Raw genomic sequence first — 19,178 nt, forward strand, 5'->3', positions numbered from 1 at the left:
TTACATGCTTAAGAAACCAAGCGGCGTCCTGCAGCAGAAAAAAGTGGGTTGATTTGTGCAGCTGTGTGTTATTATGCATAAGTGTGTGTGTGTGTGTGTGTGTGTGTGTGTGCGTGCGTGTGTGTGTGTGTGTGTGTGTGCAGGGGAAGCATCAAGGAAGGAGGAGGAGGATTTTTCCATCCCTCAGTTAAGAAGCTACATTTGGCAGCCGGCAGATTTTGATCCCTTTCGCAGCGCCGGTGGAATTAGCATGCAGAGGGAGCGCTGAAAGGTTCTCCGGCCCTTAACTCAATCTCTCCCTTCCCACCTCCTCCTCCTCCTCCGCAGGTAAGAGTAATGGATTGTGGATGGCTCCGGCTTCACTCCTGTCATGTCACGCCTGCTAGCAGAGCCAGCTAGCCAGGCAGGAGGTGGAGGGGGAGTAAGAACTGCAGGTCGGGTTATTTAGCCTCCATTCCTCCACAGTCACACTCGCTAACTCTGAGGCCGGCTGTCCGAGCACACAGGGCCTGAGGCGGGGCAGCGGCCCCCTCCCACCCCCCATCCACTCCGGCTAACAGACAGCCAGCGCAGCCCGGCATAACCGTGGGCCGCTGGATTATGATAAGAATAAAAAACTCATTACTGCCGCTCTGAACGGGGGAGAGAGGGAGCAAATAAAGACATGAGAATTATCATAAACAATGAGAGCAGAAAGAAGCAAAGCTTACGCTGCCATATTAGCTGCAAGGAACTGATTTCCATTTTTTATATCTGTGATTTCACTGTAAAAATGACAAGATATCGAAGGCTTTATCAAACAGTCAAAGAAATGTGTCTGGTTTTTCTACTCCGGATTGTCAGATTTCTAAATCTAACATAAAAACGCACAAAAAAATTTACGATCAAAACTATCTTAATCAAATTTCATTTGAACAATGAGAAAGCTTCATGCTGAATCTGAGAAAGTATTCATCGAAATTAAACAGTTTTATAAATTTAACAGATTATACCAACAAACTAAACCAGTTGTGAATAAATTAAACTTTTTAAATCATGAATAACCTATTTTAACCAGCAAATGTATAGACACTACTAAAAGATTGAGTCCATTTATTGGCTTTCTGGCAAGATATTTGTAGCCCAATTACACCGTTTTAACATGGGTAAGGGCCCCTGAGTTCATTAAACTCATCAAGTTACAAATAATGACTATCAGTACACTCTCGTGTTTTAAACCTATGTTGAGTTTAGAGTAATGATATACCAGTATTTCTTTCCCTTCACACCAAATAGTAGTTTAAAACAGAAATAATACACTCTAACTATAGTTCTTAATAAATCAAACGTACACCTGTATGAGAATTAAACATGTATTAAACACCTTAACAAATGAACAAACTGTGAAATATCTCACTCTTTTAAGTTCACACAATAATTGTGGGCCCACTTTTAAGTTCACCTAAGCCGGCAATACTTAACTAAAATATAGTCCCAACAAAACAAAAAGAAACCCCGTTGCAGGCCTGATGTGAAGCGTGGAACTTGGCACTCCTCTCCGAGTGAAAACCCGAGCCCTTTCGACACCTCACCCGTCCTCAGTGCTAACCAGCCACCAAGATGTCCTCCGCTCCCCAACCAGTCTGGTAGTCCACAGGATCCAGGAACAGAGACGTCCAACGTAGCCCAGTCCTCCAACCACTCCACCACTCTTTCCACATGCGTAGCTCGCTGCTCCAGGCGCTACTCCGTAAAGCTCCCACTACGGAAACTTTAGCTGGATTGTCCGTTAGCCGGGTTAGCTTACAGACCTCGACGGCTATTCACCGAGTTAGCAAATAGCAAATGCGACAGCGAGCATTACACATAGTGTTCAGTGAGCTCCGGTCTGGAACAATCACAGCAGCGGTAAACAGAGCGTAGGGTTGATATACTTTTTCCCGACTGTCGAGCTGAAAGCCGAATTATGTACAAACCCGTTTACTAAACTCTGCTACTTTTTTCCTCTTTTTCGCGCTTCATCCCTTCACTCTCTCTTCCCTATCCTTCCTGTCTCTCCTTTTTCTCCACCCACCCTTCCTCTTACAACATGAGCCTTTCAAAATAAAACAGAAAAGATTACTTTTTTAAAGAACCTATAAGTATAGTCTCTGGCTAACACTGATTAATAACATTTTTAACATATTTAAGCAAACATAATTGATACATTCTAAACTATCACTCCTTTGAACTTAACTCATTACAAACACTTTTAGTTTGGACTGGGTTACATATTAAAAATATGATACTTTCTGATTAATTATCAGTTAAGGCTGAAAAGATTCATCGCATTTGCAGAATGATACAAACTTTCAGAGCCGACATCTCATACATCATCGCTTGAATTAGAATTTTAGTCTTTGTGTATGCTGATCTTTCTGCTTTTGGTTAATTTCTGACTTATTCTAGGTTGATAACCAATTTATCTACCCAGATGTTTAGTGCCAGGCATCGGTTTGTTGGATAAAACTTTGACAAAGTACATTCTTAAAAACAAATCCAAAAAAAAGAGACTAAATCAACTGGTTTCTTGCCAAATAGTGATCCAAATCTATTCATCTACATATTTGATCTATTTTTTAAACTAAACATTTCAGATTACCTTGTAAACATATTTAGTTTGTATGCTGATTTTTTAGCATATAATCTCCTCAGCCTTACTTCAGCCATGATTTATTAATTATTTATAAAGTGTTTATAGATGAACTGATAACATGTCTATAACATATTTATTGATGCTAAGTGTGCATCTTTGCATAGGGGTGCCGGACATTTGAGCACCAGATGGAGAACTGATAGTGTTTTTCAGCCAAAATTGGTCCAAAATGTAGGAGGAATCCCCCTTTACTCCCATCACAGTGAGCGGAAAACAACGTGCCACTCTGCTTTTCTCCGCTTTCTGCATCAAAACAAGATGCAAGTGGAAATCTGCACCACTTAGAAACCCCTCCTTATGGATTTGCATTTCATACAAATACCACATCTGTGCACACAGATGGAAAATCTGCATGTTTTGCTAAACAATCCAGTCAATATTGTTTATTTATATAGTGACAGTGATGTACTGCAACATGAAATTAAGCTAAGCGAATAGCAACAAATAAAAGCAATGACTGAAAAGACAAATACTGCTGCAAGTCAGTTGGTGCTGGAGCTTTCTAATGGCGTTATGAAGGTTTCAGAGGTCTGTGCTGTTCTTATATAAACCACTTTTCCCATGAGGAAACAGGAAGAGTGCCAGTGTTTGCAGGATTTCACGGCTGCTGCATAGACGCTGCAGTTTTTCAAACAGCCACTTGGGGCTGGCTCAGAAAGTCATTCAATCCCCCACGGACCGCCATGCTTAAAGCGGCAATAAAAAAACTATTCATAAAACAAAAACATCTTGTCCTGCTTTGTTGCTTTCATTCTTAAAAGTTGCACCGAGTCACAGTTTTATATAAATGAGGCATTTAAAGTGTAAAAGTTAGAGTTTGGCCAGTGAGGCGACCAGATTACAGCTGCACAGCGACACGGCAATGTCTGACTCTCTTGATATTTACGTTTTAGGAAGTTTATTCATCTTGCTTTCTTTTTCACCAGTGACATTAAAGTAAAATGAGTTCAGCTGGTAAAGTTGGAATATTTAACACGAGTCATTCGGAACATCAAATTTACTTTCATGGAACTTGCATTGCAGATTTCACAGGAGACGTTCCGGGAATAAAATTTGTTATAAGTTGATTTTTAAGATGTTAAGCTGCAGAATAAACCAAGTCGAAAGCAACGTTAAGACCTTAAAGGAAATGTTAAAGTTCCCAATAATACCTGGATATAAAATATGATCCATTTATGCAGCAGAAAGTACACCAAGTTCTCCAGAACTATTTTCTAAAATCCCCAAATTCACAAAGTAACCTTTAAGTGTCAAAACAAATGTACAATTGAAAAGAACTAAAACATGAATAAGGTTTCGCAGCTGTGTCAGAGTTTCACAGAAATATCAATTAATGCAGCAGCTTTGCACCAACATCCTGCAGCATCTTCTCTCACATTTGAGACCTGAGCTGCGTAATCGGGCCGACTCTCAGGCGAACTGCAACAGTCTCGTGTTGATGGGTTTGTAAATGTCGAGGGGTGCGTACGTGTGAAGGGATGTGCGAGAAAATGCTGATGAACAATCGTTGCTGGCCGGCTGAGTGGAAGTGACAGCTGTCTGTGGAAGACTAAGCCACTTAATGAATGTGCGCCGCCATCAAGTCAGATCCCAACGCAGATGAGCTGCAGCAACAAGAAGAAGCATGTTTAATCTGTAGGAACGCCTCAGAAAAAACAAAAAATCAGCACCATTTTTAAACACTAATATCTGAGAACAGACAGCATCTGCCCAAAGTTTGCAGAACAAATGCTTCAACACAGAGGGAATGCTGTTTACTGTGGATCAGTTGTCAAATTCTGCTAATTGGACTGACAGTTGGAATTAAAACACAAATCTTGAGTTGTTTGGGACAGTTTCTGCCACGGTCCTTCTCAACGACGTAATTAATGTCTTACATTGTTGCTGCCGGATCTGAGCGGAGAATGGCGCATGAATAATAAAACCTCTCAGTTAACACTTGGCAAAGAAAATGAGGACGTGTGCTTACATGAATGAAACTATTTAAATATGTTGTGCAGGTAGCAGGAATTGAGGAATGGAAATAGCCTGCATGTTTTTCTACCATGCTGCGTTTCTTATAGCCTTTTCTGAGCATCAAGAGAGGAATGTCAGAGTGGATCCGTCATGGTGGGGGGCTTCGGATAGTTTCTGACACCCTCTGCATGCACACAATGCTCCAGTTCAAATGCGTTCTTGACGTCTGACGGTGGCATTTAAGAGGCGTGGTTCAGCTATGAAATCTGACTGAAATTGACATATAATGTTGCTTTTGTTCACCAACTGTAACTGCTGGGAGCTGTTCCACTTTCGCTTGAATCAAACAAACATTCAGTCGCTCAAATTTTGTTTATATGCCACTTTTTATACGAAAGGCACAAGAAAGCCTCCAAAAGCCCAGAACACAATCAGATTGGTTCACCTACACGTGTACAAACACACACACACGCACGCACCCACACACACACACACACACACACACACACACACACACACACACACACACACACACACACACACACAAACACACACACACACACACACGCACAGCCAAATCCCAACAGACGAACCCACAGGAGCAGAGCAGGAGTCAAAGAGGAAACACCAAATAGTTACAAACGCTTTCAGCAATTAAAGATCATTCAAAACATCTCACAATGTTCAACAAAAACATAAGAAAAACAACAACAAACTCAGTCAGAGTATTCTTTTAAATGCTTTTCAAGAACTGGATTTTTTATGATTATGTTACACAAAGAAATAATAAAATGTGTGTTTTGGGTTTTATCAATAGAGCATCACAAAATATTACACAGAACATTAGTAGGTTTGATCCATTTTATCCACGCAAAAATTGGCTGATTTTATTCCCTGATTAATTGATTTCTTTATGTTTACAAACAAATGTGTTGGTAAAGATGGAAAAATCAAACAAAACATTCATGAACAGAAAATAAATGTAATATTTGCGAAAATCAATGTGGAAATGTTAATGCACCCCGTAACATTTTCTTTTAAATATCACAGATTTTCATATTTAAGTTACTCAAGTTAATCAGCATTTAAGTTCAGTTTTTTAGCATTTCAGGAACTGTAATTAATAAACTATGACTTTCTGTTGTCTGGTGACAAACACTGAGGTGAGGCTAAGTTCACACAACACCAAAATGTCACTAAATCTGACCTTTTCATGGCAGTCTGAATGCCCCAATCCTGATCTTTTCACCCCCAAAAGATCCAAATTTTGCTACTTTCTAAAGCAGATATGCATCAGAATAAAATATTCAGAAACATAAATATTGCTTTAAAATGTTTGGACAACTACTGAAAAGCCTCTAAAATAAGTCTGACACGTTTTTTTATGTTTGTTAAAAGCCTTGCAGCTTCTTTCTGCACCAGTCAAGCTTTTTCTGATTTAAACATGGAAAGCTGCTGTTACAGGAGTAAAAGGTAAACGTAGGAATGATCACCTCGAGCTCGGTTCCTGAAACAAGATTTAAAAGCTTAGAGATGTTCCTCAGGTGGAAGAAGTTGTTCTTTACTGCAGAGCTACAGCTGCTGAGTTAATGTTTACACCAAGGTTTCTGAGGCTTTGTTTGCTGGACTTTAATGCACCAGAATGCAGATTGATTGCAGGCTGAAGGCGCTCACGGGAAATAAAAAAGGATTTCAGTGCTTTTGAGGTTCAACTGTAAATAATTGTTATGAAACTACTGGGAATTTTTATTGAAAACATTAGCTTACGGTGTTCAGGGGACTTCAATGAGTAATCACCAACTCATCAAAGACAGAAAACATTAAAATGTGTTTAAATATGTGACGCAATGTTTGAAAGTCCAAAATAAAAGCAATAAATCAGAGTATTATTGTTTTGGAACGACAAATACCAGGTTACTAGCAGTTATGACCAACTGTGACAAAAACAGAAGTCAATTCAGGGAAAAAAATGTCTCTAAATTATATGGGAAGGTTGGGAGGAGAAGTTTGCATTTCTCTACAATAAACGGGACAGTCAAAGTCAAAACCGTCAATAAATGTCCCGAAATGGACAAAAACCAAAACCAAACCATTCAATAACAGCATTTAACCTAAAATACTCATTTTGGTCTGCAATTTTAAAAACATGTTCCAAACACAGACACAAAAAAATCACAGCAATATCATAAATCATCTAAAAATAAAACTTTAATCTAAATATAACAATAGACATATTTTTAGATTCAGCATTTTGCTTAGAGTTAAATAGCTGCTGCTTAGAAAGAATGAGAAAAGTAAAAATAAAACATATTTTCTCTGGTGAAAACATTTAGACTGAAATTATCTGAAATGACTAAAGTGATGATGACAATAGAGGAAGTTACACCAGAACGACAAGAAACTCTGAAAACAATTAAAAGCTAAAGCATTTAAAGGAAGTTGGTTTATTTTACTTTCTGGGACTTTAACGTCCCTCAGCTACAGAAATTAAATGATTAGAAAACAACAGGAAGATTTTCACACCAGTAGGAATATTAATCTAAAGATTACAGCGGCAAGAGTTACGGTTTGTGATGCTAACTGTGCTAACCACAGCTAAAAACAGCAAAAATATCTTTATCACATGTTCTAATATACAAGGAACCTTATTCAGTCATTTTTCTCTCTCTCTTCTGCTTGCAGCTTTTCAGACCAAATTACCAACATTTACACCCAATTAAGCTAAAGAATCGACCAAAACAGACTTTCACGCCCACTCCTGGGAGTGGGCTTGCATTTTCATTTGGATATTCTAATATCCAAATGATATTAGTAGCATGCGCTACTAAAAAATGTGAGAATTATTTGGCTGAATAGTCAGGGATTCACTGCTACATCATTTACTGCAAGTATTTCACTCTATATATCTGCACTTACTACTGTAAGTATTGATTGTTTTGTATTGACAAGCTTCATATTGTAAAAATGTGATTTGTTTTCATCTTTGTCTTGCTTATACCTTTGTATTTTTTATCATTTTTAAACATTACGTCAGATGTTATAATAAGTTTTAGTGGCCATGTCACAAAAATACTTTTTTTAAACTAAAGTTATTTAATCAGGGGCGATTTTTTCCTTCTACTTGAGTAAAAATATGTTGAAGTACTTAAGCAGAGTTTGAGAAATACCAAAATCAATAAAATCTGAAATTTCTATTTAAAACACAGCTCAAGTTTTTTATAAGTCCTACAATCTTTGAATGAGGCCTAAAAATCCATTCAGGCCAATAAATAGGACAGGAAACAGAGTGGAAATGTTCAATGAGCCTGTTGATAAAAGTTAATCAAATTTCCATGTGATTCCAACCAGTAACCAAACAGAAACATGTAGAAAATAAGATGTTGTCTTATTTTCTGTGATTAAACAAGGCTCATGCCTGTCCTTCACTGAGCTGCAGCTGCTCAGTGAAAACCTAGCAGACAAACTGTACAAGCTTTGGATTCCAGCCACGTTGATATAAGATCACCTCGTAAATGTGAACGCACAGGAAACCCTTTCCGTCCCTAAATACAACCCTACAGACTCATCCCATTTTCCTGCATTCGTCTCTGAAGTAGCGAAGTGAGACAAGAAATGTCGCTGCTCACTTAAGGTGACAAACAAAAGCACAGTCCATTAGTAACAGCATGCAGACACATACTGCAACATTAACAAACACAATCGTGTTGAGCAGCACATGTATTTTTCATTTTTGCCTCATAAGGCCGCAGTCACGCCGCTGCAATCATATCACAAGACGAAATGAATCCGAAGAGCTGCTGTGTCTCTGCCTTCCTCCTCGCTGGCAGGAGAATTAAACTGCAGAGTGCAGCTCTGGCAAAAGTGAAAATCATCCCCATTAAACGTGATAATAAGCAGTGTGATAAAAGCATGTTTGCAGAAATTTGCAGTACATGTGTCATTTAACATGATGTAGCAGTTTGCCTTGGCGAGTCGGTCCGAATGGGTTTTTTGAGGTTTTGACATTTGGAGGCAAGTGTGCATTAGAACGGGCTGCATGAGCGCCGAACTGGGACATAAGTGGGTTTTAATGTTTTCCTGGGCATTAATGGCAGGAGAAACGCAAAATGCATTATCTGATAAACAGGAAGTGGGCTGCGTCTTCAGCTCCGCTGCTAATTCCCTCAAAAGCCTGCGTTGCTGTTTGAAGAAACCTCGGCAATTTTTTAGACCTTTTGGCAAAAACAACAGAAAAAATCCGCTGCAATTTAGGAGCCGAAGGTTTCGAATCAGCAGACAACGACCTCCATGTGCGCTCTTCTTTTTTGTTTTGTTTTAAATTGCCCGATACGCACGCGGCAATGACAGTCATCTGAGAATGTCATCTGAGCGAACAATTAACAGAGCAGCAAAAAAGTGAGGTCAGATATAATTAACATATGTGCTGCTCAGCTATAATTGCTGAAGTCTAAAGCAAGTAATTAAATCATTGAAAGTGAAGAAGGAAAACTGACTGGTGGAGGGTTTTCACGCCTTCTGACGCCACTAAACTGCAAAAACACTAAATCTTACTATTTTTGGTCTGGTTCCAAAAGCACATATCATAGTACAGACGAAGAAGGACAAACTACATTTCAACAAGAGATAGAAGTTTAAGTCAAAACTCAGAAAAACCAGCTGACCCAACATGCTGGATCCCAGCTTGGGTTGCGAGGTAACCAGTTGCAGGGTAACGGTTTATGCTTGTCTGGTATCGCTAAGTGATCATCTGTTGATCTGTAACTTCACAAAAACAAAAAAACATGAACTTATGAAAGGGCCTGATGTTTTTTAAGCTCTTTGTTTTTGGTAGGAACGAACCGATTCATTTTTTACAGTTCTGATAATGATACAGATGTCCAGAAGATATTGATCAAGAAGTGAAATAATCTGGCAGTGGAAGAAGACATTTTGGCTTATAATATTGGTAAAATACTTAGTAAGAGTTTGTGTTTTTGCAGTGCAGCAAACAAAATCTTACCAAGTATTTTTGGTCTCGTTTCTTGTGCAAATATCTTAAGTCTGTTTGAAAAAAGATAAAACTAACTAACAAGTAATGCTTAAGGAAGACATAGCAGCTTGTTTTAAGTAAATAATTCCTTAACATTGATGAAAATGAACAAGTTTCATTTATCAGACATTTTTCCTATGAATGAAATAATCTGCAAGTGGAACTAACACTTGTAAAAATCAATATGAAGGGAATTACTGACTTAAAATAATTTTGTTTTGTTGTATTTCAAGTGTACAAAGATATTTGCACTAGAAATAGACAAAAATACTCTTCTAAAATGAAGCAGTAACGACGCTCTGCTTGTGATCGTCGGGCAACATGACGATCTGAGGAGAAACAAGTCCTCGCTCCTCATCTCGTCTTTTAGTCTCCAGAGTCAGAGAAGTTCGGTGGCATGCTTTATGTGCTGCTAACTGACAGCGGCGGGATCCTCTCATTATGATACATGCGTCGGGCCCGGCCTGTCAGACCCAGAGAGGTGGAGGGCCGCTGCATTAAGCAAGTGGCAGGAGCATTATCAGTCTATATTTCACAGGTGTCAGCGGGGACTTGTCCCCGTTTTGTCCTCTGGGTGTCATTTATTAAATGAAGGAATGAAAGGGATGTTTAAGGCAGAAATACAGGCCTGCTTGGACAAGGGATTATACGTTGTCACAGGAAGAAAAATTGCATTTGAACCACGGATGCTAAGTCGAGGCTCTGGGGAATTTCATTAATGTATTGTCCTAACAGCTATTCAAAGTCATATATAGCGAACGTGCTTTAGGTGAAGACGGACCGGCGCTCCGGGTTGAGGGCTTATTCACAGCACACTGCACAACACTTCCGTTTTTGAATACATTAAAGTAATTTTCATTAGGAAATGCTGCTGTCAGTGCATTGCCTGGGCTCGCTCTGCGTTCCCGCCGAGGTCGACTCCTGACATGAATCCGTGCGCTTCACCAGTTGCAAACCATTTGACACTTCCGACCTTTCAGGGAAGGAACAGAACAAGAGATTCCAAAATAGATGAATCTATTATTTCAGCTGCTTGGATATCAAAGAGCTAAATTAAATTGCAAAACGTGCCTTTTTTTTTTTTTTTGCCCTCTATGTTGAGAAAAGTATATATTCCCAGCTCAGATGTAGACGTGTTTAAGAGGGTCACATTAGGTTTGAGGTTGGATTTCTCCCCTTCAATTCTGTGTTTCATAGATTTTATGTGAACATTAAAGTCATCCTCTGTTCCTGAACTTTCTAAAACACTGTGTTTTAGAAAGAGTGTAGGCTGTAAAGCCTTTACCTAAAAGGTTTTACAGCAGAAAACATTTGCATAATGTTCTGCTTTTAGCTAATTTGGCAGACAAACAAAGCCTCATTTTTAGCCATTATTGACAAACTCATGCAGACGCGTCTTCTGGGAGGTGGAGCTTAATAAAGCAGGAGCCAAAAACATCTGATGCAAAAAAATACAGATGAGGACATCAATGTCTGGCACTTAAACCTTCAGCAAGAGATGACTATGAGAACACGCAAAGTAAATATGGAAATATACAAAACAAAGGTCTGTGAGAGCAGAGCGACAGTCGGTCTGCTGGTGTTTAACTTCCAGCAGTATTTGGTACAAGCAGGCCTTTAAATCGCTTAAAAAATGCGTTTGAACTTGAGTATTCTGTTCATGGCGAGGCGGTGAAAACCTGCTCTAAGCTCCCGGGCGGAACATCGACACTGATACCACTCTCTTGCTGCTCGGAAAAATACTATACACAGCGTGATAGAAATCTCAGAGAAAAACTTCCACCCAGGCCATATCTGCAGCGATTCACGGTCTGAGCGAAAACAAAGTGTTCTTCCTCACATTGCAACATGTATATTGTGTCTTTGCGTGAAAACCGGATTGTGTAAATGTAGTGAATGACTGATTTGGGCTTTAGTGTTTCCTTGAGACTAGAATGACTTGAATTTTAAGATGAACCTGCTTCTTTTGGGCAGTTTGTCTTGATAGCACAGCAAAATAAACCACAGTGACGACACAATGTGGGTCAAAGGGATAAAAATATAAAGAGGTTCTGATGCATCATATTAGGGATGGGCAATAAATCAACTTTGTCAATTGAATTTTAGTTTTAAAATATTTAAACTTTGGAAATCCTGGAATTTAGCTTGTTTTTTAAAAAACAAGCTATTTTATCCCTAAAATCTTTCCCAGTATTTGGTTTTGTGGGTGGAGTTCATACAAAAAGCAGAATCATCTGGTGAGTAAAAAACAAACTACAGTATGTCAATGCAGAAAAAATGCATATAGCTTCAAATATAAATCATTTTAGAGCTTCTTTTTTTTTCTAAAGAAATTGTAAGAAGCAGAGGGAGAAATTCAAAGCAAGCGTCTTCTGCCGCACCTTTAAGTATAACAAGACTAACAGTGAACAAAAGTAATCTATAAACATTTATGAAGAAAGGAGAGCAACATGGCCGCCCTCAGAAATTCTCCGAGGTCTTAAGTTTGGTTCCAGTTTGGTTCTGTTACGGTTCCAATCCATATGTGACAGCAAAGCACTGAGGAGTGTAGCGCAGGGCATTCTGGGTAAATAAACCAAAACAAACATGAGAGTCTCGCAGGAAAAATGGCTGATAATCTTTCACCAAAGACAAACCACTACAATCTTGCTGACATTTGGAGAAGAAGGAAGTTGTTTACTTCAGAGGTTTTGTGTCTTTACTTTCAGGAGTTCTCAAAGCAGCGCCCCCACAGGTGAGGAGGGGAACAGTTTGCTCAGTAGGTTTGGATTATTGGGAAAGAGAACCAAACCAGCTGAAAATGTAACCAATACTGCAGTTTTTGTCCCAAATCTTAGAGTCTATCAGACTACCAATGTGAAAACACCCTAAAAGTGCCTAGTGACTACTCACCTAGTACCCTATAGGCAGCCAGATGGTACCTTATAAGTACTTTTTAATTACATTGTAAACTTCCAGATGTATTCCCCCATTGGTGCCCTGCAAATCCAGTAATTACCCTGTAAGCAGCGCTGAGACATAAGCAAGAAATACCCCAAAGGCAAGTACTTCCATAGAAACTCCTTTAGAGCTCTTCAAGCACCCAACGCAAACTGCATGATTGTTATTAGGTATGCACCTTCACACCCTGCAGGCATCAGAGGGATTCTGGTGGTAACCTCGTAAACAAACCCTTAGTAACCACTAATTAGCCTGTAAGTAAGCCTGTGTGCAGCCTGTAGGTACCTTGGTATCTACCCAATAGGTACTGGTTAGTAATAATAGCAAGGGAAGTGGTAGATTACATTCAACTCCAGTATCAGCATTCATTTAACACTATTTAGACCAAATATGATAGCTGCTGTGTTTATTTCTGCTTTCAAAAAGCTCAGATGCCGTTCATTAAGCATTAAAACAATCCCATTCATGAATTTGTGGAAGTAGCGCTCCTTGTGTTTGTGCAAAGAGAGAAAGCGGCGGCATCAGGACGGTGTAAATCCGCCACAGAGGGAAGGAGGAGGAGTCCTTCCTGAGGATTTGTTTCTGTCAAATGAAGAAAGGCGCTGGCATCTTCTGACATGATGTTCCCAGCGGAGCAGGGAAGAGGTCAGAGGCAGTACATCATGTTTCCTTTTTAATTTTTTCCACTGGCGAAACTTAGCTGCAGAGTAATAGTAATAAAAGAATACATTTTCAACCTGTGTGACCCAAGGATTGATGGCTTCCAGTGGAAATTTAAAACACTTTTCATGTTCTCTGTTCTTGACACTTAAAACCATATGAAAATGAAAACGGACCCCAATTAGAGCTGTGGGAAGCAGGGGCCCTCTTGGTTCTCTTAGCAACTAGCAGGTTTTAACATCCCCCCCAACAAAACGCCTTGAAAATTGACCTTCTCATTGAGGGAGTGCAGATAAAAGCAGCCATGAGTGGCCTCAGATCAGGCTATTTTGATCATCGTCTGAAGGAGGATGAAAATGGGGAAGTAAAAATAAAGGAGGACAAAAGAGAGAATAATGGCACGGCGTGTAACTGCAGAGGCAGCGTGTTGAATTTAATGTCCTACATTCTCCCAATAAAGAAACATGACATTAACTACCAGGTATTAATGTAAATCACAGCAGTGGAGGACAGTAATAGCCACTTTACGACAGGTGATTATTATTGAAGCGGCTGTCGGAGGGACTGACACTGCGCTGGATAAAATCTAAAAATATTCAATAATTTGAGTGCATCCTGCAGAGATGCTGGCAAACAAGCTGCGCGTCTTAAACAGAGGAATGCAGGGGTGTCCAAAGTGAGGCTCGGGGGCCATTTGTGGCCCTTAAATTCATTTTGTGTGGCCCCTGAATGAATTCCTGAATGACACAAACGTGGCCCTGCGGCACTTTTTACAAATTTTAAAAAATGAGAGTGGCAACTTCTTAACCTGAAAATTATAGTACAACATAAAAGTTAAATTTTTTATCTCATAATAACTCATGTCAAGAAGAAGTTTTACTCCAATACAGACTGGATACAGAGAGGCACATCATTACACTTGTCTAATTAGTGCAACGTTTGGGAATAAAATAAAAACATTTTATAGATTTAAGAAACGGAAAATAATAAGTCCAAAAAGTGAAATGTCCCTAAATGCAAAGGCAAGCGTAAAATATTACACGTTTTATTTATTGTTTTGCAGGTAAAAGAGAAATAATTCACAACAATATTTTTGGGTTTTGGCTCCTGAATGCTTCCAAGGCAGGGATTTTGGCTCTTGGTGCAGAAAGACTGACACCAAAGAGAAGGTGGCGCCGAAGAGGGATGAAACCAGAGAGGAAGAGAGGCGAGGGTGTCACCTGTTGAAGAGCATTCGTCTGAGCAGCGGGGTTAAAGGTCAGCGTCCGTGCCGGAGCTGTGAGTGGCAGGCGGGGGATCTGGGCGACGAGGCGGCGGCCCAGCGGAGCGGCCGGCGGTGGCGTGTGGTTTGGCCGGGCCACGGTTCTGACTCGATGCTGACTAACTGAGTGTGTCTGCTGACAGAGTGTCTGACTGATAGGACGGCCCCCGGAGGCTCTTCCAGGGGCCCGTTACAAAGTGTCTCTGATAGGCCGGGCCCGCAGCACCGCCGCCGGGGCCCGCCGACAAATTAAATTTAAGCCCCACTAATGCACAGCGTAATCAGAGTGAGGTGGTGATAAATGTTTCAGAGAGGTTATCATGGGCGCAGCAGAGGAGGAACTCTGCACAGAATCTGAGATTGTGACAGCAGCAGAGGGAAAAATAGCAGCGTGTGACCTCAGCTCCGTGCTGGAGAGAAAAAAAAATACATAAAAAAACCCTCTGCTCAGAAGCCAAGGACTCGTATGAAAGAACAACAATAACACCATTATGAGATGTAACATTTTTGCGACGACCTGCGTTTCCAGGGGGAAATTTGAAAGAAAAGCAATTTCACATTAAACTATCTGACACAAAGCAGGTCTGCGGATGGAGGACGGGGTGTGGAGACAGATACCAACCTCTCTGCGTGTGTGTGTGTGTGTGTGTGTGTGTGTGTGTGTGTGTGTGTGTGTGTGTGTGTGTGTGTGTGTGTGTGTGTGTGTGTGTGTGTGTGTGTGTGAATGGTTAGAGGGGTGGCGGTCGTGGAGCTTCCTAACAGCCATCGGCCAACTGGAGCGAGACACACACATCCCCTCCGCCAAGTTAAAAGGGATGGAGAGGATGAAATTTCAAAGCCTCCCCTGCAGACACACACTCCGCTTTGCACACATCAGCACCGAGATGTTCAAATATTCCACCGCGCCGTTCCAGCTTGGTTTCCTCCGCCGCACGCCCGTATCAGACATGCTCCTGTGATTAATGAGGAACCCAAAGAAAACCGCTGCACACACGTGTGCGAGCGCGCGCAGACAGAGCGCAGAGCGAGCGCAGAGCGAGCGCAGAGCTGCCTTCTTCTTCTCCCACCATGCTAAAAACTGTCCTTAATTAAAAAACGCCGTCTCTGAGTCATATTTCTCATGATTACTTGCTGCAGGCAGTGCAAGTGAAAGTCACTGTGAGATAAGACGCCAAGTGGCACACATTCACCTATTAAACTCCATTCACTTATTGTGGCCAACAATGCCGCTCTGATTAGCTGGAACACTGACAGTATTAGAAGACACATTCCAGAAGCAGAGCACAAAGAGTAACTCTGCTGCCCTTGTGCAGACAATACACCCCCCCCCCCTCCGTCCTCCGCTTTTACAGCCCTGACATGACACGCTGGATTTGACCCCCTCATCTCTCCGTCTGCGTGTCGGGAGGACAACCGGGCGGCGAGCGGAACCAGCAGCCCGATCTGGAAGCTGAACAATCGCCGCTTCCTTCTTCATTTCTTTGTTTCTTCCTCTGTTTTTTTTTTCATGATGTCAACATTTTTGTTGCTAAGCAGTCGTTGCTGTGGTGATTCTGCACAGCACTTCCCGCTGATCACAAGTCAGTCAAAGACGGCGTCCGGCACCACCGGCGCGTTCCTTTAAAAACTCACCGAGGTCCAGAAAAGACCCAGACGAAATCTTTCATGTTCTAACCAACGGAGATCTTCACATTTTCACTGATAACAATCTGCACTTTATAGAAAACACTGAGAAATCTGCAAAAACAAAAGCCTGCCAACGATTTTTATCCAGTTTAAGTGAACTTACGATAAGACAAAACTTACAAGTAACTTTTTAGCAATTTATAAAGGCAGATTATTAAATTTTCAACTAGGGAAAAATGTTTTGTTAAATGTGAAATAATCTTTTTCCTTCATAATAAGTACATCTTTACTTAAAGCTAAAGCCTATATCTTGCTAAAAAGTTACTTTGAAGTTTTCTTTGTCCTATTTTAATTGTACAAAGACATTTTCAATGGAAACCAGATTAAAATACTCTTTTGTATTTTTCTAGTGTGAGATCCAGATACTGAAAAAGGTTCAAACTAAAGTAAATTTTCACTTTATATTAAACACCAAGATATTTTACCATATTTAAAAATAGTCCCAGGGAAATTTTACAGTGCAAGTATTTTTGATCTAATTTTTAGTGCAAATGTCTCAGTACACTTGAAATTAGACAAAAGTAACATACAGATAACTTTTCAGCATTGCAATCCAGATTATTGGATTATTAAACCTCTATAAGCTCCTATAAGTCGCTGAAGTTATCAGTAAGTTACTTTTGTCTTATTTCAAGAGAACTAAGATATTTGCACAACAAACTATACCAAAAATACTTGGTCTTCAGTGTTTTTGCACTGAAAACCTTTATTTCAGATTAAACTTCAACATAACTAATAACCCTTTTTTTCTTAATGTGAAGAAGACCAAGCCTAAACTATTGAAGGTTTACACTTCAAATAAGGAAAATGAACATCAAAACTGATGATTTTGACGGCGGCTTTTGACAAATTATAGTGTGCATCGCTTGTTTTGTGTTTGGTGATTGTTTCTATGGTGTGAACTGCTTTGTTGCTGAAATGTGTCACACAAATAAGCTGAATGTAAGTTAACATCCTTAAAAAAAATCAATCAAAAAGAAAAAGCATGCACAGAGGTTTAAATTAAAAATGTAGCAAACTATAAAAAAGTCGTTTTCAAACAAAACTTTGTATTTTAGTGAATAACGCGTCCAAACAGAGCCATCACGCGGCCCAGATTGGGACCCAGCGCTGCCCTTTGTGGATGAATGGCTGAAACTTTGACGGTTTGCTTTGCCCACAGAGTCGGGTTCACCTATTGACTGGTCCACCAGCACCCGCCCCCAGTCCTTTACTGGTATATGTAGTCAGACACACCTCCAGAATCAGTGTCAGCCTCCTTGAGTAATTACAGCGATTAATGCGCAGGCTGCGCTCGCCTCTGGCTCTGGACACTTTATCAAGGCGTGCGTGGTAATGGATGAACGTACTTTCTTAATAGAGAATCCATAGTGTCTCAACTTAAGACAGAACAAAAAAGACACATGGCCTTACTTTACCCACAATCCTCCACGAGGAGATCGTTTACCAGCACAGAAACGAGAGAGAAAGCGCTCGGGTTCGGCTGCCCTTGTCGTCGTGCTCGCTCTGACCTCTAAAAATGGACAACAAAGATCATATCACGAAACCAATACTAGCAGCGACGGCCTCTGCACAAATTGATTTACCCACCCAGAACTCACTCTCTTCTCAATGAGGTGCCAGGATGCTCGCAGCATATATCACTGTCACACAAGCACCCTCTAGTGAAATGTGATTTTTATCTTTATGAGCTTTTTTGCTCCCCCCTTCTCGCTGCAGCATGTAGCGGCTTGTGATAAGTGACGAGAAATAAAAGCGTTGGCACGTTTTCTTAATGCAGGTGCTCTCTCTGCACATATGGGTGCCATCACACACGGAGCGCGTCGCCGCTGTGGTCCTGCACGGCTTCGGGAAGCGGCTGGCGAGGCAGCAGGGGGTCTGCGGCTACACGGCTCATAGATCACTAATGTGTGGGTGAGAGTTGTCACCAGCCAGCGCCTGGCTGCGAAGCGCAACGTAGTTTATGGCACCAAATCTCCAGACATAAGCATGAATCGTGGCCCAGGCAACAACGAGGAAAAGCAAACTAAAAATAGATGATAAGCCTTTTCCGCTCGCCCCAGAAACAATGGCTCCTGGTTTTGATATTTTTTTTTTCCTAACTGTGGTGTGAAAGGATAAAGGGAGGCAGCGGAAAATGCCCGACTGGCCCTGGAGTAAAAAGATCTGGAGGAATACAACCGAGAGGCCCACGCTAACCTGAAACGCACCGTCGCTGAAAGCTGGAGAGACATGATAAACGTTGCACTTTCAAGTGTGTTAAATGCACTAAGATAGTCTCCCTTTCCAACTGACAACCTCTGTTACATAGTTAATTACAGCCAACTGCAACACAGTGCAGTGTCAATTATCATGTGCTTTCTCTCCCTCTCTCTCTCCCAGTGGATATTTTTACTGCCTGGGCTTCACTGCTAAACTTTCTACCTTCTTTTATTGCTATTCTGCCCAGGTCTCAAGGCTGAATTACATTTGCCAGACAGAGCTGTAAAAACAGGAGGGATTTAAGGATTCAGATTGGTGGAGGGTAACCTAATCTTCCTTAATTGGGGGAATGGTTCTCATTTATATCAGCCTGCTTTCCAAAGCAAGCTCATCGACAAGCGGGCATTTTTACTCTGATGACTCGCCATCATGAATGAGGGAGGATGCACATATTAAACCTAATCGACATTAATCAAAGCGCAACTCGGACTTATTAGGCCATGGAAACGAACACACGCGACAGAGAAAGGTTCCCAGACGTGGCGGTTTTGTTGCAATGCTGCTGGAGTGCTGTGAAATAACACATTCTGGGCTGAAAATGGAACTAAAATGGTAATCCTCTGCCAGGCGAAGCGTTCTCGCCTCGCCAGATGCTTAGTTCTGAAATTTGCCTAATTGCCATGCTCAGATCAATCCTTTTCACTCTGCCAAATGAATCTGCCAAAGTGTGTTTGTGAGCGTTTTGTTGGCCCAATATGTTGCTTCTTCTT

At 40.8% G+C, this 19,178-nt stretch overlaps 1 protein-coding gene across 16 annotated transcripts in view; it reads right to left on the reverse strand.

Moving 5' to 3' along the window:
• rbfox3a (RNA binding fox-1 homolog 3a) overlaps positions 1 to 19,178 on the reverse strand; it is a 514,332-nt gene that overhangs the window by 288,421 nt on the left and 206,733 nt on the right. The window lies entirely within an intron of this gene.

This window comes from Poeciliopsis prolifica, unplaced genomic scaffold (assembly GCF_027474105.1).
Source record: "Poeciliopsis prolifica strain line A6 unplaced genomic scaffold, Auburn_PproV2 SCAFFOLD034, whole genome shotgun sequence".
Classification (NCBI taxonomy): domain Eukaryota; kingdom Metazoa; phylum Chordata; class Actinopteri; order Cyprinodontiformes; family Poeciliidae; genus Poeciliopsis; species Poeciliopsis prolifica.